The following is a 25,557-nucleotide window of genomic DNA, read 5'->3' as shown; positions in this document are numbered from 1 at the left end:
ATCTCGGGAGGGTATCCTGGGGGTGGTGAGATCTTACTATACTGACTTATTTCAGAAGAAGGTTTTGGATAAAGAGAAGATGACACAATTCTTGGAGGCAACTCCAGGCCCTGATACTCATGATTTGGACTTCTCTCCTTTAACAGCAGAATTAACGGTGGAGGAGGTTAAAGTGGCCATTGATAAATTACATCTGAAGAAGGCACCAGGTCCGGACGGTATTACCGCAGAATTCTATAAGAAATTCAGAGACCACTTGGCTCCAATCTTCGTGGATGTGTATAAAAATTGTCTAGAAAATCACCTGATGCCTCCGTCCATGAGGGTGTCATCGCTAATTCTGCTGTCTAAAGGTAAGGAGCCTAGCGACATCAAGAACTGGAGGCCGATTGCCCTCTTGAATGTCGACAGGAAAATTCTGGCAAAGATCCTTTTTTCTGGATTAGTCTGTTTGTCCCGGGCACTGTTGGCAGGCTGTCAGTTTGGCACAGTGAAAGGGCGGAACATCTCTGGAGCAGTCCTCTCGATAAGGGAGATGTTTGAGAGATGTAAAGCTCTGAGGTGTGGGAGATATGTTGTTGGTCTTGACCAGGCTAAAGCCTTCGACAGAGTAGACCACGAGTATCTATGGGCCACTTTGTCAAAGTACGGTATTCCGGGACAATTTATTGATTGGCTGAAAACCTTATATAGAGAGGCAGAGAGCTTTCCTCTGGTCAATGGTTGGCAGGGTGGCACGTTCAGGGGTGAGACAGGGTTGCCCGTTGAGTCCACTGCTGTATGTGTTTGCCTTAGACCCGTTCCTGAGGTCGCTGCAGGAGTGTGATTTTCAGGGGGTGCCAGTCCCCCACTGCTTGCCTCTGAGTGTTGTTGCCTACGCGGATGATGTGACTGTGGTGATATCTGAGCCTCGTGAGGTGCAGATGTTGTCGACAGCCATAAGAAGCTACTCGGAGGCCTCAGGGTCTCTGGTCAACCTTGAGAAGAGTCAAGCTTTCTGGACACTGGATTCTGATCCAGACTTTGACCTGCCACAATTTGCGAAAGCCTCCACCTGTATTAAGATCTTAGGGGTTAAATTTCGGAGGGACGATAAAGCCAGGATAAATTGGGAGGAGAAGTTGGAAGCTGGAAATACAAAGGTTCAGCGATGGAAGAACTGGAGGCTGACCTATAGAGAAAGGGTTAAAATGCTGAAGACTTACCTGGTCCCTGTCTTCTTGAATATCTCTGTCATTTTTCCTTTGCCAGAATCTTTCTCGGCTAGGCTCTTTAGCCTGTTCTTCCAGCTTCTTTGGGGGAACAGGTTAAACCCAGTAAAAAGAGGGATCACCTACCTGCAGAGGAGAGAGGGTGGGCTGGATATGATAAATCCAAGGGTGTTCTTTGACTCCTTGTTCCTAAAAGTCAATTTTGGTGACCTGGACTCAGAGAACAGCTCCCTGTGGGTGAACAGTGTCAGGGACTGGATATTGCCTTTTGCAGAGTCTTGGGTGCGAGGCGGCAGTCTCAAGAGGGGTCGGTTGACTCGTGGCTTCCTCCCCCAGTACCTGGACTATGGTCTCCGATGCTTGAGAAACTGGCGGATTGATAAAGGGTGTATTGAGAGTAAGACCAGGAAAGAGCTGTACCTGACCATATGTAGGACTTTCTTTTATATACAGCCGGCATTAAAAGACTGTACAACGGTAACCTTAAAAGAAAGTCTGAGGTTTCTTAATGGAGTCAGGCTCCCCGCAAAATTTTTTGACATTGCCTGGCTGTCCTTGCAGGGAAAGCTTTATGTTAAGGGGAATCTAAAACATCTGAGTGTCTCAGAGCGTAAGTGTCCCTTAGGATGTCAGCAGGAGGAGACAATGGCACATTTTATATCTGAGTGCGAGGAGGGGCAGAAAATATGGCAGGAGGTATCCTCCAGGTTACAGATCCCTAGACTGCGGCGTCTTACATACCCTGATATCATCTATGGGGTACCAGCCAGTATACCTGACATTGACCGGGGGACCATGTACCTGATTATAACAGTCATTAAATACTACCACTGGCATACTAGAACGAGAGTGTCCGTACATAGCGAGCCGTTCCATCACAGGCGAGCGGTGACCCTGATCCTGTCAGAGCTGAGGTGGATAAAGAACTTAGAATGTAGGAAAAAGGAGAGAAACAGGATGTTATGGAGGAAGGTACATATGGTGGATGTGGACTGATCCTCATAATGGAATTGTGCTTATTACTGATCTATTTACTATATTTTCCTTTAACAGCAATGGACTATTGTTAGGTTAAAGTTATCACCATTATTATTATTTATACTGTAGGATATGTATGATTTCTGGTAGATGACCATTGTTTCTGTTCATTCAGATTGAATGTATTGTTATGTTTGTTTATACTAATAAAAATTGCCTCCTATGTACAGGAATATAACTACTATAATACTGCCTCCTATGTACAGGAATATAACTGCTATAATACTGCCTCCTATGTACAAGAATGTAACTACTATAATACTGCCTCCTATGTACAGGAATATAACTGCTATAATACTGCCTCCTATGCACAAGAATATAACTGCTATAATACTGCTCCTATGTACAAGAATATAACTACTATAATACTGCTCCTATGTACAAGACTATAACTACTATAATACTGCTCCTATGTACAAGAATATAACTACTATAATACTGCTACTATGTACAAGAATATAACTACTATAATACTGCCCCCTATGTACAAGAATATAACTACTATAATACTGCCTCCTATGTACAGGAATATAACTACTATAATACTGCTCCTATGTACAAGAATATAACTACTATAATACTGCTTCTATGTACAAGACTAAAACTACTATAATACTGCTCCTATGTACAAGAATATAACTACTATAATACTGCCTCTTATGTACAAGAATATAACTACTATAATACTGCTCCTATGTACAAGAATATAACTACTATAATACTGCTCCTATGTACAAGAATATAACTACTATAATACTGCTCCTATGTACAAGAATATAACTACTATAATACTGCCTCCTATGTACAGGAATATAACTACTATAATACTGCCTCCTATGTACAGGAATATAACTACTATAATACTGCCTCCTATGTACAAGAATATAACTGCTATAATACTACCTCCTATGTACAAGAATATAACTACTATAATACTGCCTCCTATGTACAAGAATATAACTGCTATAATACTGCTCCTATGTACAAGAATATAACTACTATAATACTACCTCCTATGTACAAGAATATAACTACTATAACACTGCTCCTATGTACAGGAATATAACTGCTATAATACTGCTCCTATGTACAGGAATATAACTACTATAATACTGCCTCCTATGTACAGGAATATAACTGCTATAATACTGATCCTATGTACAAGAATATAACTACTATAATACTACCTCCTATGTACAAGAATATAACTACTATAACACTGCTCCTATGTACAGGAATATAACTGCTATAATACTGCTCCTATGCACAAGAATATAACTACTATAATACTGCCCCCTATGTACAGGAATATAACTACTATAATACTGCTCCTATGTACAAGAATATAACTGCTATAATACTGCCTCCTATGTACAAGAATATAACTGCTATAATACTGCTCCTATGTACAGGAATATAACTGCTATAATACTGCTTCCTATGTACAGGATATAACTGCTATAATACTGCCTCTGTATGTTAGTGTACAGTTGTTAGATGCCTGCAGGGCTGGGTGAAGTGTCCGTTCTGGCTCCTCCGTGTGATCTATGTCTCTCCTCATGTATACGGTATAGTTTATATACAGTCAGTGAGTATTTTGTGGTTGATACTAGGGGTGCACCGAAATTTCGGCGGCCGAAAATATCGGCCGAGAATGCACCTAATCTGTTTCTGCCGATATTTTTACATATCGGCCGGAAATAGCGGGGAGGGACTGGGAGGAGGAGCTGGGGGCCGGTGCGTTCACTGTGCTCCGCCCCCAGCTCCAGTAGTTATAAAATGTTGTACAATTAATAAGCATTCTATTCATGAGGCCCCCTCTGCAGTATTACATTCAATACAGCCACATCCTACTCACAGGGCTGTGCTGGCCGGCCGGGCAGACGAGCGGCAGCGTCACGACTGACGTCACATGCCTGCGCCGCCTCCTTCATTCAGAAAGTAGGCCGGGCACATGACGTCAGTCGTGACGCTGCCGCTCCTCTGCCCGGCCGGCCAGCATTAAGATGACAGCCCTGTGAGTAGGATGTGGCTGTATTGAATGTAATACTGCAGAGGGGGCCAAATGAATAGATTTCTTATTAATTGTACAACATTTTATAACTACTGGAGCTGGGGGCGGAGCACAGTGAACGCACCGGCCCCCAGCTCCTCCTCCCAGTCCCTCCCCGCTATTTTCTATTAATTTATTAATTGTACAATGGGGGCTGTGGATGGCACTGTTATGAGGTGGGGGGGTCTGTGGATGGCACTGTTATGGGGTGGGTGGGGGCTGTGGATGGCACTGTTATGGGGTGGGGGTCTGTGGATGGCACTGTTATGGGGTGGGTGGGGGTCTGTGGATGGCACTGTTATGGGGTGGGTGGGGGTCTGTGGATGGCACTGTTATGGGGTGGGTGGGGGTCTGTGGATGGCACTGTTATGGGGTGGGTGGGGGTCTGTGGATGGCACTGTTATGAGGTGGGGGGGGTCTGTGGATGGCACTGTTATGAGGTGGGGGGGTCTGTGGATGGCACTGTTATGAGGTGGGGGGGGTCTGTGGATGGCACTGTTATGGGGTGGGTGGGGATCTGTGGATGGCACTGTTATGGGGTGGGTGGGGGTCTGTGGATGGCACTGTTATGGGGTGGGTGGGGTCTGTGGATGGCACTGTTATGAGGTGGGGGGGTCTGTGGATGGCACTGTTATGAGGTGGGGGGGGGTCTGTGGATGGCACTGTTATGGGGTGGGTGGGGGTCTGTGGATGGCACTGTTATGGGGTGGGTGGGGATCTGTGGATGGCACTGTTATGGGGTGGGTGGGGGTCTGTGGATGGCACTGTTATGAGGTGGGGGGGTCTGTGGATGGCACTGTTATGAGGTGGGGGGGGTCTGTGGATGGCACTGTTATGAGGTGGGGGGGGTCTGTGGATGGCACTGTTATGGGGTGGGTGGGGGTCTGTGGATGGCACTGTTATGAGGTGGGGGGGTCTGTGGATGGCACTGTTATGGGGTGGGGGGGTCTGTGGATGGCACTGTTATGGGGTGGGTGGGGGCTGTGGATGGCACTGTTATGGGGTGGGGGTCTGTGGATGGCACTGTTATGGGGTGGGTGGGGGTCTGTGGATGGCACTGTTATGGGGTGGGTGGGGGTCTGTGGATGGCACTGTTATGGGGTGGGTGGGGGTCTGTGGATGGCACTGTTATGGGGTGGGTGGGGGTCTGTGGATGGCACTGTTATGAGGTGGGGGGGTCTGTGGATGGCACTGTTATGAGGTGGGGGGGGTCTGTGGATGGCACTGTTATGAGGTGGGGGGGGTCTGTGGATGGCACTGTTATGGGGTGGGTGGGGATCTGTGGATGGCACTGTTATGGGGTGGGTGGGGGTCTGTGGATGGCACTGTTATGGGGTGGGTGGGGGTCTGTGGATGGCACTGTTATGAGGTGGGGGGGTCTGTGGATGGCACTGTTATGAGGTGGGGGGGGTCTGTGGATGGCACTGTTATGGGGTGGGTGGGGGTCTGTGGATGGCACTGTTATGGGGTGGGTGGGGATCTGTGGATGGCACTGTTATGGGGTGGGTGGGGGTCTGTGGATGGCACTGTTATGAGGTGGGGGGGTCTGTGGATGGCACTGTTATGAGGTGGGGGGGGTCTGTGGATGGCACTGTTATGAGGTGGGGGGGGTCTGTGGATGGCACTGTTATGGGGTGGGTGGGGGTCTGTGGATGGCACTGTTATGAGGTGGGGGGGTCTGTGGATGGCACTGTTATGGGGTGGGGGGGTCTGTGGATGGCACTGTTATGGGGTGGTGGGGCTGTGGATGGCACTGTTATGGGGTGGGGGTCTGTGGATGGCACTGTTATGGGGTGGGTGGGGGTCTGTGGATGGCACTGTTATGGGGTGGGTGGGGTCTGTGGATGGCACTGTTATGGGTGGGTGGGGGTCTGTGGATGGCACTGTTATGGGGTGGGTGGGGGTCTGTGGATGGCACTGTTATGAGGTGGGGGGGTCTGTGGATGGCACTGTTATGAGGTGGGGGGGTCTGTGGATGGCACTGTTATGAGGTGGGGGGGGGTCTGTGGATGGCACTGTTATGGGGTGGGTGGGGATCTGTGGATGGCACTGTTATGGGGTGGGTGGGGGTCTGTGGATGGCACTGTTATGGGGTGGGTGGGGGTCTGTGGATGGCACTCTTATGAGGTGGGGGGGTCTGTGGATGGCACTGTTATGAGGTGGGGGGGGTCTGTGGATGGCACTGTTATGGGGTGGGTGGGGGTCTGTGGATGGCACTGTTATGGGGTGGGTGGGGATCTGTGGATGGCACTGTTATGGGGTGGGTGGGGGTCTGTGGATGGCACTGTTATGAGGTGGGGGGGTCTGTGGATGGCACTGTTATGAGGTGGGGGGGGTCTGTGGATGGCACTGTTATGGGGTGGGTGGGGGTCTGTGGATGGCACTGTTATGAGGTGGGGGGGTCTGTGGATGGCACTGTTATGAGGTGGGGGGGTCTGTGGATGGCACTGTTATGAGGTGGGGGGGGGGTCTGTGGATGGCACTGTTATGGGGTGGGTGGGGGTCTGTGGATGGCACTGTTATGGGGTGGGTGGGGGTCTGTGGATGGCACTGTTATGAGGTGGGGGGGTCTGTGGATGGCACTGTTATGGGGTGGGGGGTCTTTTAAAAGTATTTGGGCAAAAAGGCAGTTTCGGTTTCGGTTTCGGTCAAGGGGTATCCTGAATTTTCGGTTTCGGTTTCGGACCAGAATTTTCATTTCGGTGCACCCCTAGTCCCCGGCATACAGATCAGGCCTGGACCCGATGCTCTCATTCATCTCGGCGACCTCTGTGCCTGGATTTTCTGCGTCCATGTGACAGGTGCGAGACATTGGGAGAATTCAGACGGGGGCTCTGAAGGATTTCTCAAGGAGCCCTGGTCCTATCCATTAACACCTTTCACACCAGGCTCCATTAAAGTCCCGAAGAAACAAATTGATTTTTTACCTTTTGTGTGGGTTTCGCTCAACTGCCTTCTGTACAGGCGCCGCTTATCCTTTGCAATTTAAGAGCGCCCCACAGGTCAAGCTAGCAGAATATATTTGGTAAGACTTGGCTTTACTTCTTTTACTGATCATGAGTTACATCATGCTCTAGTCACACTCAGAGCTGCACCCAGAATTCAGGAGGGATGTCCCCGAGCCTTAACCTGGCTCCAGCCCTGTGCTCTAACTGAGCTGCTTCCTGATCTTCTAGAGAACCCTGCACTCTGATAACAGCAGAATTCTGAATGCAGCTCTGGGTGTGATTGGAATAGGGGACACAATGAAACTTAGGATCATAACAGAAGACGTAAAGCAAAGGATTTGCACAATTCCTCAGTTGAACCCCCAAGCGAAGAATTTACTTTTTAAATTTTAACTGTTTCCTTTATAAAGCAACATATTTCCTTAATGTCACTTTTCTGCCTTGGATATTGTCTCGCCCAACTTTCTACAGACCCTGAATCTCCTGGCGCTTTATCTCTTCCTGATTAGTGCTTTTGTCTTCACGTCTCTCTACCTTGTTGTCACCGTGGCTGCAATCTATGGGGCCCTGTGGAATAGAACGCAATGCTTAGTACAGGGCCCAGGGCCTGGAGCGTGTCTCTGTGCTATTTGCATCGCTGTGTCATGCTCCACCCCCTCAGGCTCTGCTCTAGTCATGCATTAGTTTTTCCTGAAGTGTTCCTTTAAGTTTTCTTTTAGAAGTTCTCTCTGTTCTCCAGTCCCGACCGCTCCAGTCGGGGACTCCTTTAGGCCCCATCTGTGGCCCCGGCTCCTACCATCTAATGACCACTGATACGCTACAGATTTAGTAGACCCGTGTGCCACATTGTCTGCCCGGGCACAGAAGAAATTTGTCTCTCTCCATCAGACATCAGGCTCAATGCTAAAGCTCCTCTTATCTCCCCCATGAAAGCAGAATTAACTGTCTTTATTGCAAACTTGTACTGGCTTGAAGAGATTTGAGAAATAAGATCAACTGTCAATCAACAGGCGCCACCACTCATCCCAGTTATCTGAGATAATCTCCCCCAAACCCCTTATAATGGTCCCCAAATTCAGGACTATGTGAGTGTGACTGTTCTCAGCCATAGTTCTACAAGAATTAGAAAGGCGATTCCCAACAAAGAAGAAGCTGCTGGTTTATCACTTCTGAGGTCAGTCAATGTGCACATCCAGAGCTGCACTCACTATTCTGCTGGTGCAGTCACTGTGTACATACATTACTTATCCTGTACTGATCCTGAGTTCCATCCTGTATTATACTCCAGAGCTGCACTCACTATTCTGCTGGTGCAGTCACTGTGTACATACATTACTTATCCTGTACTGATCCTGAGTTACATCCTGTATTACACTCCAGAGCTGCACTCAGTATTCTGCTGGTGCAGTCACTGTGTACATACATTACTTATCCTGTACTGATCCTGAGTTCCATCCTGTATTATACTCCAGAGCTGCACTCACTATTCTGCTGGTGCAGTCACTGTGTACACACATTACTTATCCTGTACTGATCCTGAGTTACATCCTGTATTATACTCCAGAGCTGCACTCACTATTCTGCTGGTGCAGTCACTGTGTACATACATTACTTATCCTGTATTATACTCCAGAGCTGCACTCACTATTCTGCCGGTGCAGTCACTGTGTACATACATTACTTATCCTGTACTGATCCTGAGTTACATCCTGTATTATACTCCAGAGCTGCACTCACTATTCTGCTGGTGCAGTCACTGTGTACATACATTACTTATCCTGTACTGATCCTGAGTTACATCCTGTATTACACTCCAGAGCTGCACTCAGTATTCTGCTGGTGCAGTCACTGTGCACATACATTACTTATCCTGTACTGATCCTGAGTTACATCCTGTATTATACTCCAGAGCTGCACTCACTATTCTGCTGGTGCAGTCACTGTGTACATACATTACTTATCCTGTACTGATCCTCAATTCCATCCTGTATTATACTCCAGAGCTGCACTCACTATTCTGCTGGTGGAGTCACTGTGTACATACATTACTTATCCTGTACTGATCCTGAGTTACATCCTGTATTACACTCCAGAGCTGCACTCACTATTCTGCTGGTGCAGTCACTGTGTACATACATTACTTATCCTGTACTGATCCTGAGTTACATCCTGTATTACACTCCAGAGCTGCACTCACTATTCTGCTGGTGGAGTCACTGTGTACATACATTACTTATCCTGTACTGATCCTGAGTTACATCCTGTATTATACTCCAGAGCTGCACTCACTATTCTGCTGGTGGAGTCACTGTGTACATACATTACTTATCCTGTACTGATCCTGAGTTACATCCTGTATTATACTCCAGAGCTGCACTCACTATTCTGCTGGTGCAGTCACTGTGTACATACATTACTTATCCTGTACTGATCCTGAGTTTTACAGCCAGACACGGAGGCGAGTATTGCTTTCTCCTTCTTTACTGTCCACCAATAGCAGCAAAGAGAAAAAATTTACATACAGGAAATGACCACAGTAACCAAGGTCCCTCCCCTCTGGCCCCTATATTAGGCCGCTCTTCCTCTGAACCTCCCTCTTTCTTTGCTGCTGCCACCAGTTAAGTGCACCTATGTTCTGTCAATTTTTTTTAAATATTGTGCTTGTATTGTCAATTTCTTGCTGCGCTGCTTCGTGCCAGGGTGACTAACCCTTGCTGGCAGCACTCCATATGTTGGTTGCTACCCACATTTTAGTATTTTAGGTGTTTTTATTTTCGTTTTCAGATTTTCCCCTTTAGGTTACCCCTTGCGCTTTGTGACCCCTTCACATCGCTTTCCCTTTGCTGCCAGAATCTCCCTCTGCGGCGTCCCTTGTTTCCCCCGCATTACCTCATTACCGGAGCTTATCCAGCGCAGGAAGGAGAGCTCACTTCATTCTCGGCCGGCGGTCGGGGGCCTCTGCTCCTCTCTCTGCCTCAGCGCCATTACTGTAGCTCCTCGTGTGGATTCGGACCGCGAGATCTCGCGAGATCTCGGCGGCCATTCTCTGCCTGGTTGCCGCGATTCTCGCGGGGTTTCGTACGTAGCAGTCCTTCCGGTCACACGCAGTTACCTTGCCACCGGCCCCTGCACGCTGCGCCGGTCCCCTGCTCCTGTAGAGTTTGCCTCACAGGTTCCTCCACTATTAACCCTCCAGTGTACCCTTATTGTGCCATTCTATCAGGTATACCATGTCCAGCCCTACACAAAATCCCTTCAATGTTCCCCTTTCCTCTCCGGAGGGTCAGATTACCCCTGAGGTGGATGCACAGGCGCTGGCTCTGCAGCGCTCTGTGTCAGATGCCATAAGGGATGCCATGGGCCCCATGTCGTGCGTTCTCTCGCAGAGTATTCCTCAGGCACTAGCTCAGCCTTCTAGAATGCCCTCGCTAGACTCCGCTACCTTACAGCAGCCTACCTCTAATGAACCTCCTGTACCACAGGAGACCTTGACTGGTGCGCATTCTGCCACCCCTGATGCTGTGCATAGTTCACGGAAAAGAGCCTTATCACGCCAGGCAGAACGGGCGCGAACATGGAAGTGCGCTAGAGCACAATCCCCTGATGTATCCGACTCGGATAGAGTATCGGACGAGGAGGCTTCGCGGATGCGGATTACATGTCAGAGGAGGATGTTGCTCCCAACTCAGGGCCCCTCAAGGTCCGCTACTGCGGCCTCCTCTGCCAAGGACGGAGCGTCCTTCCCCGTCGCTACCCGACCTGATGCCATACTACGTTCGAGGGGTGAACCTATGTTCGACCCCGAAACCTTGCATCACCCCTTGTCGGCGGAGTGGCTTCCCACTGAGCACGTGGGTAATTATCTAGAGCACTGGGCCCGTCACCCTCTAAGCCGGGAATCACGGAACAAGCTTAGGGCCGAGTGCCCCAGGCCATTAGTCCCCAGCAAGGTGTGTGACACGCCTGTGTTGGACCCCAAAATGTCACAATTCCTGGCCAAAACGGGTTGGAACCCTGAGAGGGGCCTGGACTCAGCTCTGCGCAGCTGCCAGGACAAAGTGCTTGATGTATTTGGCCCGCTGGCCAAGATTTTTGAGCTAGCCGAGGCTGCTAGAACTGAGGGCTCCCCAATAGATCCCGAAGAACTGCGGGGTTGGACCCTAAGGGCAGTCTGCATTGCCGGGAACGCCAATACCTCCTTGGCGATTTACAGGCGTAAAGCTATCTTATTTAAGCTCGACCCCAAATTGTCAAATTTGGCACTCACGGAGGAGGGTAATGATGCCCAGGGGCTCCTAATCGGTGACTCCTTTATTAAGGATGTGAGCCGGCTTGTTGGTACCTTCACCGCGCTAGATAAAGCACAGTCGTCTATGCGCAGGGTATTTCGGGGACGGGTCTCTAATCGGGCCGGCAGTGGCAGGGTCCACCTGTCCGGCCGCGCAAACTTTAATGCCCGTGGCGCGGGAAGTGGTTCCTTGGGACAGCGACCTCCCTTCCAGGAACAGCGCAACGCTTCACCCCTTTTCTCCACCAGAGGAGGCCAGTGGAGATCTCGCTCCTTCAGAGGCAACCCCAACTCGCGCGGACCCTTGGGTATTCTTCCCCAGATGGGGGATTATATGGTACCTTGTGTAGGGGGGGCAGACTCCATAGTTCTTCTCATGCCTGGGGCCGCATCACATCAGATCCATGGGTACTGACCACTGTCAGGGGCTTCCATATAGAGCTCACGGGGTCCCGTGCCTGGTTCCCTCCCCCCAACCTATACCGATATCACACCCGGTTCACGCACTTATAGACACGGAACTGTACACCCTCCTGCACAAGCAGGCGATAGGACAGGCCCCTCCTTCGGAGTGGGGTGTCACCAGCAACATATTCCTTGTGCAGAAAAAAGGGGGTCAGATGAGACCTGTCATCAACCTTCGCGCACTGCATACGGTGGTACGCTACCGTCGTTTCAAGATGGTGAGGTTTCACCTTCTTCGGGACCTGTTGAATCCTGGAGACTGGTTGGTAAAGCTGGGCCTGAAAGATGCTTACCTGACGGTCCCAGTGGCCACTCGTTCCCGGGATCTTCTCCGGTTCTCGTGGAGAGGTGAGGTCTGAAGGTTCACTTGCCTTCCATTCGGGCTGTCTTCAGTTCCTTGGTGCTTCACCAAGCTGCTACGCCCTGTTGTATCCTGGCTGAGGAGTCGTGGTGTACGCCTCATCGTTTACCTGGATGATATCCTCCTGTTGCACGAGTCCAGTGTGGCTCTGCTAGTACACCTGCAATGGACAGCAGAATTACTGACGGACCTCGGGTTCCTCCTCAACACGGAGAAGTCATGCCTCATCCCATTGCAGCGGATGGAATTCCTGGGATTCATGGTGCATTCGGTCTCGGAGTCCCTCAGTCTTCCGATGGCGAAGTTGCGCGCGATACGCAAGGAGTTGAAGCATGCTCTTCTCACTCTCCACCTCTCGTTGCGTCATCTGGCCCGCGTCATCGGACTGTTAGCATCATCATTTCAGGCCGTGTTTCTGACCCCATTGCACTACCGGGCTCTCCAGCGACTGAAGATCACGCATCTTCGGACCGGTGCCTCCTTTGCGGGCGTGGTGGTCCGGGACTCGGAAGCCCGAGAAGAGTTGAGTTGGTGGATAGCCAATCTGGAAGCGTGGAATGGCAAGGCGATCTTCGAATTCTTGCCAGTGTTGACCATCGAGTCGGATGCGAGCCTCCAGGGTTGGGGGGCGCATTGCAACGGAGTTTCCTCGGGAGGATCCTGGTCGGCAGAGGAGTCTCTCCTCCACATCAACGCCTTGGAGCTCCTAGCCGGTTCGTTTGCAGTCAGGAGCTTCTCCAACGGGATCGCCAATGCATGCATCAGACTGCGGATGGACAATATCTCGGCAGTCCGATGCGTCAACCGGCTGGGCGGTACTCATTTCGGCGATCTTGGCCCGGTTAGCCTAGGAATTTGGTCGTTTTGCCTTTCCAGGGACATCATGGTGCAGGACCCGGTTCTTCAGCTGGCGTCCGGATCCGGAGGCGTTGGCGGTGGATGCTTTCCTCCAAGATTGGTCGGTATCCCGCCTTTATGCTTTCCCCCCGTTCTCGATGATTCGGAGGACTCTCCTTCAGGTTCAACGACATCTGGCGGATTTGGTTGTGGTGGTTCTGTTCTGGGGGTCTCAGGTCTGGTTCCCTTCGTTGCTGACGATCCTAGTGGAAGTACCCCTGCTTCTCCTGTTTCGTTCGGATCTCCTCCGCGACCCTCGGGGTCTACACCACCCACGTCTCCTCGACGGCTCCCTTCGGCTGCGGGCATGCCGGATCTCCGGACACCTGGAGCTGTCGATGGCATTTCGGAAGCGACTCGACGGATACTGGACAACGCATGGGCTCCCGGCACCAGACAGTCTTATCGGGCAGTCTGGAGAAATTGGGCTAGCTGGTGCGTGGAACGGAACTTGGATCCCGTTTCGGCACCTGTAGCTCACCTGTTACAGTTTCTCAAGTCACTTTTTGAGGCGGGGAAGGCATACCGGACCATCAACCTGTTCAGGTCTGCGATTTCTTCTACCCATCTTGGTTATGACGGTGGTCCGGCTGGTCAACATCCTTCAGTCTCTCGCCTGTTGCGAGGTTCACAGTTGGCACGTCCTCCTCGACCTCGTTTTTTCCACTACCTGGGACGTCTCTCTGGTCCTTTCCTTTCTATCTTCTTGGCCGGATAATTCTGCCCTGTCATTGTGACAGTTGTCGGATAGGTTGTTGGCTTTGTTTTGCCTTATTTCTTGCAGAAGGGTCTCTGATGTTCGGGCCCTTGATTATGACGCTCGTTCTTTCACCCCGGATGGGGTCACTTTTAACATTTCACGTCGTACTAGACTAACATCAGGTTTGTCTCCTATCCCAGTTTCCACTCTTCTCCTCTTTCGTGCCCTGTGGCTTGCCTTAGGGAATACGAATCCAGGACTAGGGCACATCGGTCATCCGCCATATCTCAGCTGTTTCCTGTCTATCCGACTTCCTTTTGGACCAGTCTCTAGCCCGGCGTTGGCACGCTGGCTTAAATGGGTCATGTCGCTAGCTGGTATAGACACTTCAGTTTTCACGGCCCATTCAGCGCGGAGTGCTTCTGCCACCTCCGTTGGCGGTTTCAGGGGCCATATTGGAGGGCGTCATGCATTTGGCTGATTGGTCTTATGTCACCTCGTTTAGGGAATTCTATTTCCGTCCTCAGGCTCGTTTGGTTACTTCTATTTTTGAGCGGCTTTGAACTTGCAATACGAAGCCTCCGTGTCTTGCTGTAAAACTCAATGATTTTCCTAGTCTACGACGTAAAGTCATAGTTTTATTAAAGACACGGAGGCGAGTATTGCCCGCCCTGGATTCCCTCCCTTGGGTTTTTATTATGGGGGTTTGTCATTTACCTCGTTGATTGTTAAGTGTCTTTTCTTATTATTGTCATTTATTGTATTTATTAGAAGTCTCATTATCTTTAATGTTATTTATTAAGTTTAATATTTTCAGTCCTTCAATCCCATGTGTGTCTATTGAGTACGGGGATGCCAGACGTATCTAGTCCTGACGTATTTGTTTCACCTGGACCTATGGTCTGCTCTCTTTTTCAGGATGAAGGTCGATCCAGTCTAGGATGCTGTACTACCGGCTAATTTTCTACCACAATTGGGCCATGTTGGCTAGTTGGATACGTTTCGTTGGCGTTGGACTTATCCGTTCCAGTTACAGTTCAGAGTTTTCATGAGGGTGTTCGTGTTCTTGGCACCAGGATCTCAAAGAAAGAGGAAGGTTCAGAGGAAGAGCGGCCTATTATAGGGGCCATGGAGGAGGGACCTTGGGTTACTGTGGTCATTTCCTGTATGTAAATTTTTTCTCTTTGCTGCTATTGGTGGACAGTAAAGAAGGAGAAAGCAATACTCGCCTCCGTGTCTTTAATAAAACTATGACTTTACGTCGTAGACTAGGAAAATCATTGAGTTACATCCTGTATTATACTCCAGAGCTGCACTCACTATTCTGCTGGTGCAGTCACTGTGTACATACATTACTTATCCTGTACTGATCCTCAATTCCATCCTGTATTATACTCCAGAGCTGCACTCACTATTCTGCTGGTGCAGTCACTGTGTACATACATTACTTATCCTGTACTGACCCTGAGTTACATCCTGTATTATACTCCAGAGCTGCACTCACTATTCTGCTGGTGCAGTCACTGTGTACATACATTACTTATCCTGTACTGATCCTGAGTTACATCCTGTATTATACTCCAGAGCTGCACTCACTATTCTGCTGGTGCAGTCACTGTGTACATACATTACTTATCCTGTACTGATCCTGAGTTACATCCTGTATTATACTCCAGAGCTGCACTCACTATTCTGCTGGTGCAGTAACTTTGTAAAAGAAACACTAATATTAGCAAAACCAATAACTTAATATTTGTGCCAGGATACATTGATTTATCAAAAATAGAACCGCACACACACATATACTATGAATTCCTTCTCTATTGTATATAAATACATAATTGTGGACAGATTACATTTAATGGCAGTGAGGACAGAGAAGGTTCCCCCTCGCACATCTCCCGCTGGCGACAGTACAAGGTCTGAAAGATCTGGGCACAATATCTGTAACACTGTTGCACAGTCACTTATATTAGGCTCTTTCACACCTGCGTTCTTGTCTTCCGGCATACAGTTCCGTCGTCGGGTCTCTGCCTGAAGAATCCTGATCAGTTTTATCCTAATGCATTCTGAATGGAGAGAAATCTGTTCAGGACGTCTTCAGTTCCGGACCGGAACGTTTTTTGGACGGAGAAAATACCGCAGCACTTGCCGCATCGACGGATCCGGAATAATAGCCCATTGAAATGTATTATTCCGGATCCGTCCTAACATCTTCAGTTGTTACGACGCAACAACTGATCCGGAAGTTGCGTCTGCGCCAGGCAGTAGGAAGGTCTTGGCTGGCGCGATAACTTCCACTAGACAACCCGCGCGGGAGAGGACAGGGCGTGAAAGAAGCTCCTGGAGGTGAGTATTGTGTGTGTTTGTCCCTGGAAAAAAACATTAACTGCTCTACTATGTCCTAGACATAGTAGATGCATGTAGGAGGCAGAAATGGATGATGGGGTAGTAGTCCCCTGGGGGATGCTACCCCCAGCACCCACCGTGCAGTCACCCCAGCTGCAGTCCCAAGTGCTTTTGCTTTGGGACTGCAGCTGGGGTGACTGCATGGAGGATGATGGGGGTAGTAGTCCCCTGGTTAAGGTGGTACTGTTGTTTAATACTAATTTGCTCATTTTCTGGTTTTTTTGTCTTATTGTGTAGGTTATATTTTTTGGGGAGACCTGATAGTGTAAAAATAAAAAATGTCCAGTAAGTATCATTTTCGAGGGATTATTTTCAATGATTCAAAATCAATTGTTTAATTATTTTTAATTGTTTCAATAGGCTCTTCAAGTGAGGCCGGGAACTCTCCTCCGAGCCATCGAGTTCGCTTGGATACGGTAGGTCATGTTTTAAGGCATTATTTTATTATCCCATATCCCAAATATTATTATTTTTTTTTTTTTCACAGCAATCGTCAGCGGAGGAGAGGTGTTCCGGCCCTGCTACGACAGCGGGAGAGGAGGAAGTCGGGGGTGGACACCAGGAAGCTGTAATTTTTTTTTTGCAACATTTTGGGGGTTTTTACTTATTTTTCAAATTTTGGAGTATTAAGTTTGATATTCTTTTATTTTAGTCTAATCCTCCTGTTGCCTCAAGAGGTCGTCAGCAACCACCCACACGGCGCCGGGGAGCACGCGGCGGTCGGGGACGTGTGAGTATATCTCCGTATTGAATCTTGTTATATCATATGTGCAAATTATTATTATTATTTTTATTATTAATTTATTTTCTCATTTATTTAGGGTTCAAGGGCCTCTGCCAGAACGGATGAGGAGGAATTATCCGGATTCTATATTGACAATGAACTCCTCATCCATCGTGTGGAGGAACGCGTCCCACTCTGGGACCATACCGACCGCCGCCATGCAGACCATCACCCGGAGTCTGTGGATGGAGATTTGTGGAAAAATAGTCAAATAGCCTTACATTTTTTTTAATTGATTAGTTATCAGTCATGTCCAAACTGCGGCCCTCCAGCTGTTGCAAAACTACAACTCCCAGCATGCCCTATCCAGGCATGTCGGGAGTAGTAGTTTTGCACAGGGCTGAAGGGCTGCAGTTTGGTAATGCCTGTAATTTGAGAGTAATGTTTATTTTTATATTTTGCAGAGACGTCAGTCATGGTGCGATGGCGCTCAATAAGGGACCGCTATAAGAAAGATTATAACGAGGAGGTCAATCGCCCGAGTGGGTCTGGCGGAACCCGCCGGCAGCCGTACCGCTATGCGGCTGCCCTAGGGTTCCTACGTAGAACCCTAGAGCTGTGAAGGTAAGTAATAAATCCATATAAAAATGGTAGAATGTAGATTTTCAAAACATGCTAATCATTTATTTTTTAACAGAACAACTAGCAGTACTCGGGCGCCAGAACCTCCTCGTGAAAGTGATCAAGAGGCGGTCCCTGCTGAGCTGCCCCCCACGGTGCTCAACTGGTTGGTCTGTCGGTCATGTGACGCTGGCCACGTCACATGACCCTCACTCCCCACTATAAATACAGGCAGCCTGCTGGCCACAGGTTGCCTGTTAATTTAGGTTCCACCTGTGATGTTGTATTTCCTGGCGTACTTACCTCCTGCTGTTTCCTGACCATCCTCTGCCTGCACATTGTGTACTTTGCTGCTCTCCTGGTATTCTGACCCCGGCCTCCTCCTGACGATCCTCTGCTGACTCCTTTGGTATTTCACGACTCTCCTGGCATTTATGACCCCGGCTTCTCCTGACTATTCTCTGCTTGCTCCATTTGTACTTTGTAGCTTTCCTGGTATTGACTCGGTCCGTTCACGTTCTGTTGTCTGTCATCCCTGCACTTAGTTCAAGCTAGGGATTGCCGTCCAGTTGTCCCCTGTCATTAGGATTCGCGAGGCAAGTAGGCAGGGCCAGGGGTAAGGGTGGAGCGCAGTGGTCACTTCCCTCCCCCTGTGTGTGTACGCGACCGTTACAAAATCGGCCTCTACTGGTGCCCTCTGGTGACGCAACAATGGCCATTTGAGGCGTTGATGCGTCACCAGAGGGCCGGTAGGATTGTAGCCATGGAGGCCGAGCTGAGAAGTCTGCGGGAGTGTGTGGCGCAGTTTTCTCAGCCGGGCCCGCTACAAACCTATTGGCCATCAGTTAATCAGCTGGTGGCGGACTTCACGCCCAACCAGGTGTTGGAGTTCAGACGTAGGGTGGAGGATGCGTTGTGGGATTTAAGACACCGCACAACTTCGGTTCCCCAACCACCGACCTATCCCACGTCCCATTCCTATCCCCCACCACAACCTCCTCACCCCTTCCAACCTCCGCAAACTCCAACCCGTCCACCTCAACCACCTCCCCATTCTCCAACCCCCGAGCCTTTTCAGCACTGTTCTCTCTCTCCTCCTAACTATTTTCCACCAACAACTTTCACCACTCCTTCTTCGCTGGCTCGGGCAACTCCTTCACCCAATCCCCCATCCCGGTTGCATACTCCCGATGTCTCTCCTCCCACATCACACATTTCAGTGTCCACCAGAACATATGAAGGTGGAGAGGGATCAAGCCATGCACTGCCTGCCACCCCCCAACCTCCAAATCCACAATACCAGGATTTGCGATTTTGTTGATTTATTTTTTTATTTAATATTGTTTTATTTATATATATATATATTTTTTTTAAAGGGTTTCTACCACTTAGGTGTCACATATTTAGCTGTCAGACACTAGCGATCCGCTAGTGTCTGCTCTGGCCAACCATCCTAATATAATTGCTTTTGGGACGGTGGTTTGGCTAAAAAAACTACTTTTATTAATATGCTAATGAGCCTCTAGGTGCTATGGGGGCGTCATTAGCACCTAGAGGCTCCGTCTACCTTCAGAAACTGCCGCCGCCGAGCGCGTCCCTCCAGCCCGCCCATCTCCTGCTGAATGCGATCCTCCTTGTGAGCGCCTGTATTCGGCGCATGCGCAGTAAATGTCTGATAGCTTCCCTGCTCAGACATCTCCACTGCGCCTGTTCCTCAGGGCACTATGGCGTCATCCCGCAGGCGCAGTGGAGATGTCTGAGCAAGGAAGCGGTCAGACATTAACTGCGCTTGCGCAGAATACAGGCGCTCACAAGGAGGATCGCATTCAGCAGGAGATGGGCGGGCTGGAGGGACGCGCTCGGCGGCGGCAGTTTCTGAAGGTAGACGGAGCCTCTAGGTGCTAATGACGCCCCCATAGCACCTAGAGGCTCATTAGCATATTAATAAAAGTAGTTTTTTTAGCCAAACCACCGCCCCAAAAGCAATTATATTAGGATGGTTGGCCAGAGCAGACACTAGCGGATCGCTAGTGTCTGACAGCTAAATATGTGACACCGAAGTGGTAGAAACCCTTTAAATCTGTAAAATTCTGTAAACGTTTTATGTGTCCTTGCGTTTATTTTTTACTAAAATAAAACTTTACCTGACCTGCTCTCCCACAGCTTGGGGAGCGACCCTGGAACTGTATCGCTCTCCGGCCGGTGGGAGAGGGTGTGAATGGATAAAGGCCGGACATGCTCTCCCACCGCTTGGGGAGCCAACCAATGATAGTGGCTACTCATGCAGTGATAAGAGTTTTTGTAAAAATAATTTAAATTATTTATAAAGAAACATTATACTATATTAATTTGAAAAAGTTAATAAACTTTATTATCGAACAATTTTGTAAAACAAACCACATGAAAATATTTCAATATTATACATTCTGGTCCTGCCACTGTAAACGTCCAGCATCTGAGCTAAAGTAGGCAGCAAATGAATCGCGCATGGCGGACACCGCCACAGTACCACGTGGTCCAAAAGTTGTAATACTTGTCATTTGGCTGTCCTCCATTATTCGCTCAATGGCGGGTTCTTTAGTCTGTAGGAAATTGTGAAGTACTACCCCACACTTTACCACTTCGTCTACAATTTCGATCTTCAACTGAATAGGTTTTGCAAACACTCTCCATTTCGATACAAGGATCCCAAAGGTGCACTCGACCATTCTTCGTGCCCTTGTTAATCGATAATTGAAATTGCGTTTGGTGGCATCAAATCCACGGCTGGAGTAGGGTTTTATCAGGTTTCCAGACATTTGGAAAGCTTCATCACCCACCAAGACGTATGGCAGTGGTGGACTGTTGGTTCCAGGCATAGGTTCAGGAGGTGGAAAGCCTATTGTACACGCGCCGTCCCATCAAAGAGTTTTTGAAAATCATGGAATCATTGGTGCGGCCACATGCACCAATATCAACTGCCACAAACCGGTACTCAGCATCAGCGATGGCCATTAATTAAAACAATTGAAAACATTTTTTTTATAATTAAAAAATTCTGATCCGGTACCTGGCGGCTTTATTATACGGATATGTTTTCCGTCCACTGCGCCGATACAATGCGGAAATTGACACACCTTGTGATTTTTTTTTTCAATTGGTAGCCATCTCTGCCGATTGGGAGTAGGTATAAACTCCTCATGCAGTTCCTCCCATAAAACTTGACAGGTTTCTTTGACAATTGTTGAAATAGTTGAAATTCCGAGCCGAAAATGATAGTGTAGCGAGGTGAAACTGTCACCTGTAGCCAGAAAGCTGAAGAAAAAAAATTTATATTAGATTATTAATGTTAAATACAGAAAAATTAATATATCTGTATGTCATTATCTTACCGAATGGTCAACATGAGTCGTTCTGTTGGTGACACACTCCTGCGGAAAAACGTATCCATTCTTGCCAGTCTCGGTGATACTCGGTCTAGGAGCTCATCAAAGGTAGCCATATTCATGCGGAAATAGTTATTACATTTTTCGGGATAATGACGTAACTCCGGGTACAGGACTTCGAATGCTCCTTCAGTAATCCGTGCTGATGATATTGGATGAACCCAATACCGACGAAGACGACGCCAACGTCTATCTCGCTCTTGTTTCCTCCATCTTGAAACCAAGATCAGGGCTTTGAAAGCAAACTCTTGTTCAGGCATCATCCTGGCGACAATCCTCAGCAGAACCGGAGCTAGTCGCCTAGGTTCACTTTTTATAGACCAAAATATTGGCATATTTTATTAGTTGTACAACTATAAGAATTTATTTACATACCGGATCCGCTCATCAGTACACGACTGATCCGGACAACGGATCTGGCCCCGTATCGGATCCGTACGACGGATCTGGAAAAAAAACGTTAATGTTGGCTTCAGGATTTCCGGATCAGTATCTTAGTAAAAAAGCCGGAAAGACGCATCCAGAAAAACGCGTGAGAATTTTTTCTTTCCGGATGCGTCTAATTCCGGAAAATGGAGTACACAACGGATCCGGACAACGCAAGTGTGAAAGAGGCCTAAGCCCAGATTACAGATAATGAACTGTCAGAATCAAATAATTATAATAACAGAGCTGAAGTTATAATCCACTCGGCGTCACCTAGGCATACTCCCATATATATTACCACGGCTCGGACACTTCATGACGACCCATATGCTCTAAGCCAAAACAGGACTTTGCATTATACAATCACAAATGTCGGATATGCTCTACATACAAGCCACGTGCTGTTAGAGCTCAGAACATAACCTCCTCCTGTATATACTGCTGGGGAGACTTCTATATCCATAACCTTATCTCAACACCTCTGAATACATCTCTGTGAAGGCACATGAGCCATGAAGAGTATAACACAGAGCACTGAACACCAGGAGTGAGGGGAGGGCTCCAACCCCGACGCGCGTTTCGCCTTGCTTCCTCTGGGGGGCGCATCCCTCCACTGTGATAACCCACCTTATATACCCACACCAATTAAGTCCATTTGGACAATTAAAAAACACACCTGTGGCCTCATAGATGAACTCACGTTTGCTCCGTCCTATCTCAAAAACATGGACGCCCACATCTCACGGGATTCCACTTGATCCTGTTGAGCTCCCGCTCACGTGTATCTGTCATGTGACCACACCCCTAGTCCTATACAATTATACATAGTGATAAAAATATATTTATATATATATATATTCATTGATAAATACCTAAAATACATATAAGGTGTGATAATTCCACTTGTGCAGAACAGATGATATTAAGTTACATAAGGCACATAATTAATAAAAATAAATATATAACAAGACACAATTTCTCAGACAGTGATATAAATGAAAAAAATTGAATAAAAAGTGCCAGGTGCAAAGAGCGAGTGCCAGGTGCAAAGAGCGAGTGCCAGGTGCAATGTGACATGCTGTGAACGTGCAGAACAAGAAGCGAATAAAATCCATTAAAAATATTATTGTTATCAACAGCGATCGCTGGCGCTGAAACAGCGCCCAAAAAGGTCCCTATATATACCCAATGGTTAACCAAAGTTCAATTATGATGGTTTCCTGAAGGGGAAATTAAAGGGGAGACCCCCCTGATGAAATCTAATTGTTCATAACTGAGAGGTTAAAGATTATCCAAAGTCCTTCACTCTTAGCGTGTCGGAGCATGGCGGAAACAAGGGCCCAGAAGGCTGTGGGTACCAAGTGGTGTTGGCTGGAAAGATGCAAGAATAAAAAAACTGTTAAAAACAATATTATACATACACCAAAATTAATAAAATCTCAAACTGTTAAAATGCCGGGGAATCACCAAAAGAGCCGAGCACGGTCATATCAGCAGGAGGTGGGGATACCCTATGTCACTGCAAGAATGGGGCAAAGCTATTGCCCTCAGTGAGTCCAAATGGAGTGACTGTGTTAAGGACACAAATCCACTTTGTTTCTTTTTGGCCCATAATTTTCTTCCAATCTCTGCCTCTAGGGGAAATGATCACCTGATCAATTCCCCTAAAGCGCAAGAGGGACCCATCAGAGTTATGTTTCTCCTTAAAGTGTCTGGCCACTGTCTGCTACTGTGTGGGACCCTCCTCATCCTTAGCTGCTTCTAGTGAGAGGACATGTTCTCGGATCCTCCTCCTGAACTGTCTTGATGTCAGACCAACATAGATAAGGCTACAGGGACATATTGCCCAGTAGATCACCCCAACTGTGGTGCAAGTAATTGGGTGCGTGATTTTAAATTCTCTGTCATGTGTAGAATTCCAGAAGTTTGTAGCCCTCTCCATATTGGCACAGGCCACACATTTGCCACACTCCTTGTTTCCCCAGGGAATTCCCTTGGTACCAAAGAGGCCGGGTTCTTTTCAGACATAGTGGCTTTGGACCAAAAGGTCACGGAGGTTCCTAGCTCGCCGACATGTGATAGATGGATAGTGTGGTAAGAACTATTGCAACTGAGGATCGACCGTAAGGATCGCCCAATATTTGTTGAGAGCAGAACGTACCTCCTTCCACTTTCTATTGAATCCGGTAATGAACCGTGTTTTATCAGTATCTTGCCTTCTTTCTTATGGAGGAGATAAGATCTCTTGGAGGATCGTGCTCTCTGGAAGGCTCGTTCAATGCATCGTGTGCCATATCCCCTCTGCTGGAACCTATCCCGAAGGTCCTCAGCCTGGAATTCGAAAGATTCCTCAGTGGAACAAATTCTCCGAGCTCTTAGGAACTGTCCCACAGGTATGTTTTTAATCAAGTTACCTGGGTGTGCAGACTGCGCATGTAGCAGGGCATTCCCCGAAGTCTGCTTTCTGTATAAGTCAGTTCCAATTCGTCCTTGAGGATCCATCCGGAAGACCACATCCAGAAACTCCATGTCAGTTCGACCCACCTTGAAGGTAAGTTTTATATTTTTGTCATTTTTGTTGAGTTCATGTATAAATTGTCCCAATTCTTCCTCAGTACCCTGCCAAATAATTAGAACATCGTCTATGTAGCGTCCCCAATATTGGACCCTACTCGCCATTGGCAGGGGATCTGTCGGGAGGATCTCCCTCTCCCACAGAGGGCACACGTGACTCCCCCATTGCAGTTCCCTGGAGCTGCAGGTAGAAGGACCCCCCAAACAGAAATACATTGTGAGTGAGGACGTACCCCAGTAGGGGCAAAATAAATGTACATTTTCCCTTACCCATATTGGCGGTGTGTAGAAAGAATTCCGCCGCCTTCAAACCATCTTGATGTCTTATGGATGTATAGAGTGACTCTACATCACAGGTGGCAATGATCATGTCTAGTTCTAACTGTAGATCTTCCATCTTCTTTAATATATCTGTGGTATCTTGCAAGTATGAAGGTAGTTCTTCCAGCGGTGGGTGTAGGAAATGTTCCACATATCTACAGATAGGGTCGTTCAGACTGTTCATTCCTGATATGATGGGTCTTCCGGGTGGGTTCATCAGGTCGTTATGCACCTTGGGAAGAAAGTACGGGGTAGGGGTCACTGGGTGTGCAGACAAGAGGTGCGATCATTCTTTGTCAGATATCATTCCCTCTTCCACTCCTTGGTGGAGTATCCCTTCCCTTGAAGGTCAGTTTTCTATAGCAGTCACTATAGGCCTCCTCTCATACATATTGGTTGGCCATATGACAACGTTCCCACCCTTGTCCGCAGATTTTACCACCACATCCTTCCATTGTTGGATCTCCCTCAATGCCCCTCTCCCTCCCTTCATGCAGTTATCCATTCTATCCCCTCTGGAGATCTTAGATAGTTCTCCGACAACGAGCTGCACAAAAAGCTCGACATTGGGATAAAGGGAGGAAACCTCGTTGATTTTGGACTCCATTGTTTTGGAAACTCACCAGGTCGCATATCCTCCTGTTCCTCCAGTAGTGTTGTAAGGGTAGCCAGGGCCTCCTGTTCAGGTCCAGTCGTGAAGTTTGGATCCATTTTTCAACTGAAAAGTTTCTTAAAAACGGGCTTTCTCGCGAAAAGATGTATATCTTTTACTGTGGAGAAATAATCAAAGTTGCACGTAGGTGAAAAGGATAATCCCCTACCTAATATCCTGATTTGATATTGGGTCAGAATATGGCTAGAAGGGTTAATTACCTGTAGATTCCTTTTGTTGCGTCTCTTCCCTAAGGGCTGTTGGGCTTCACCCATCTTGCGCTTCGTGAATCTCTTGGGATATCTGCGCATTCCCTGTCCAGAGGGGCCTCAATCCTCAGACATTGATGCTTCTGATTGATGTGGAGCGCATTCTTGCTCCAGGAGTACTACACTATTTTCCCAACGATATACTTTGTTATTCTCCATATCTTGGAGATCACGT

The sequence above is a fragment of the Bufo gargarizans genome, chromosome 10 (genome assembly GCF_014858855.1).
Source record: "Bufo gargarizans isolate SCDJY-AF-19 chromosome 10, ASM1485885v1, whole genome shotgun sequence".
Classification (NCBI taxonomy): Eukaryota; Metazoa; Chordata; class Amphibia; order Anura; family Bufonidae; genus Bufo; species Bufo gargarizans.
Note: the sequence above shows the minus strand (reverse complement) of the source record.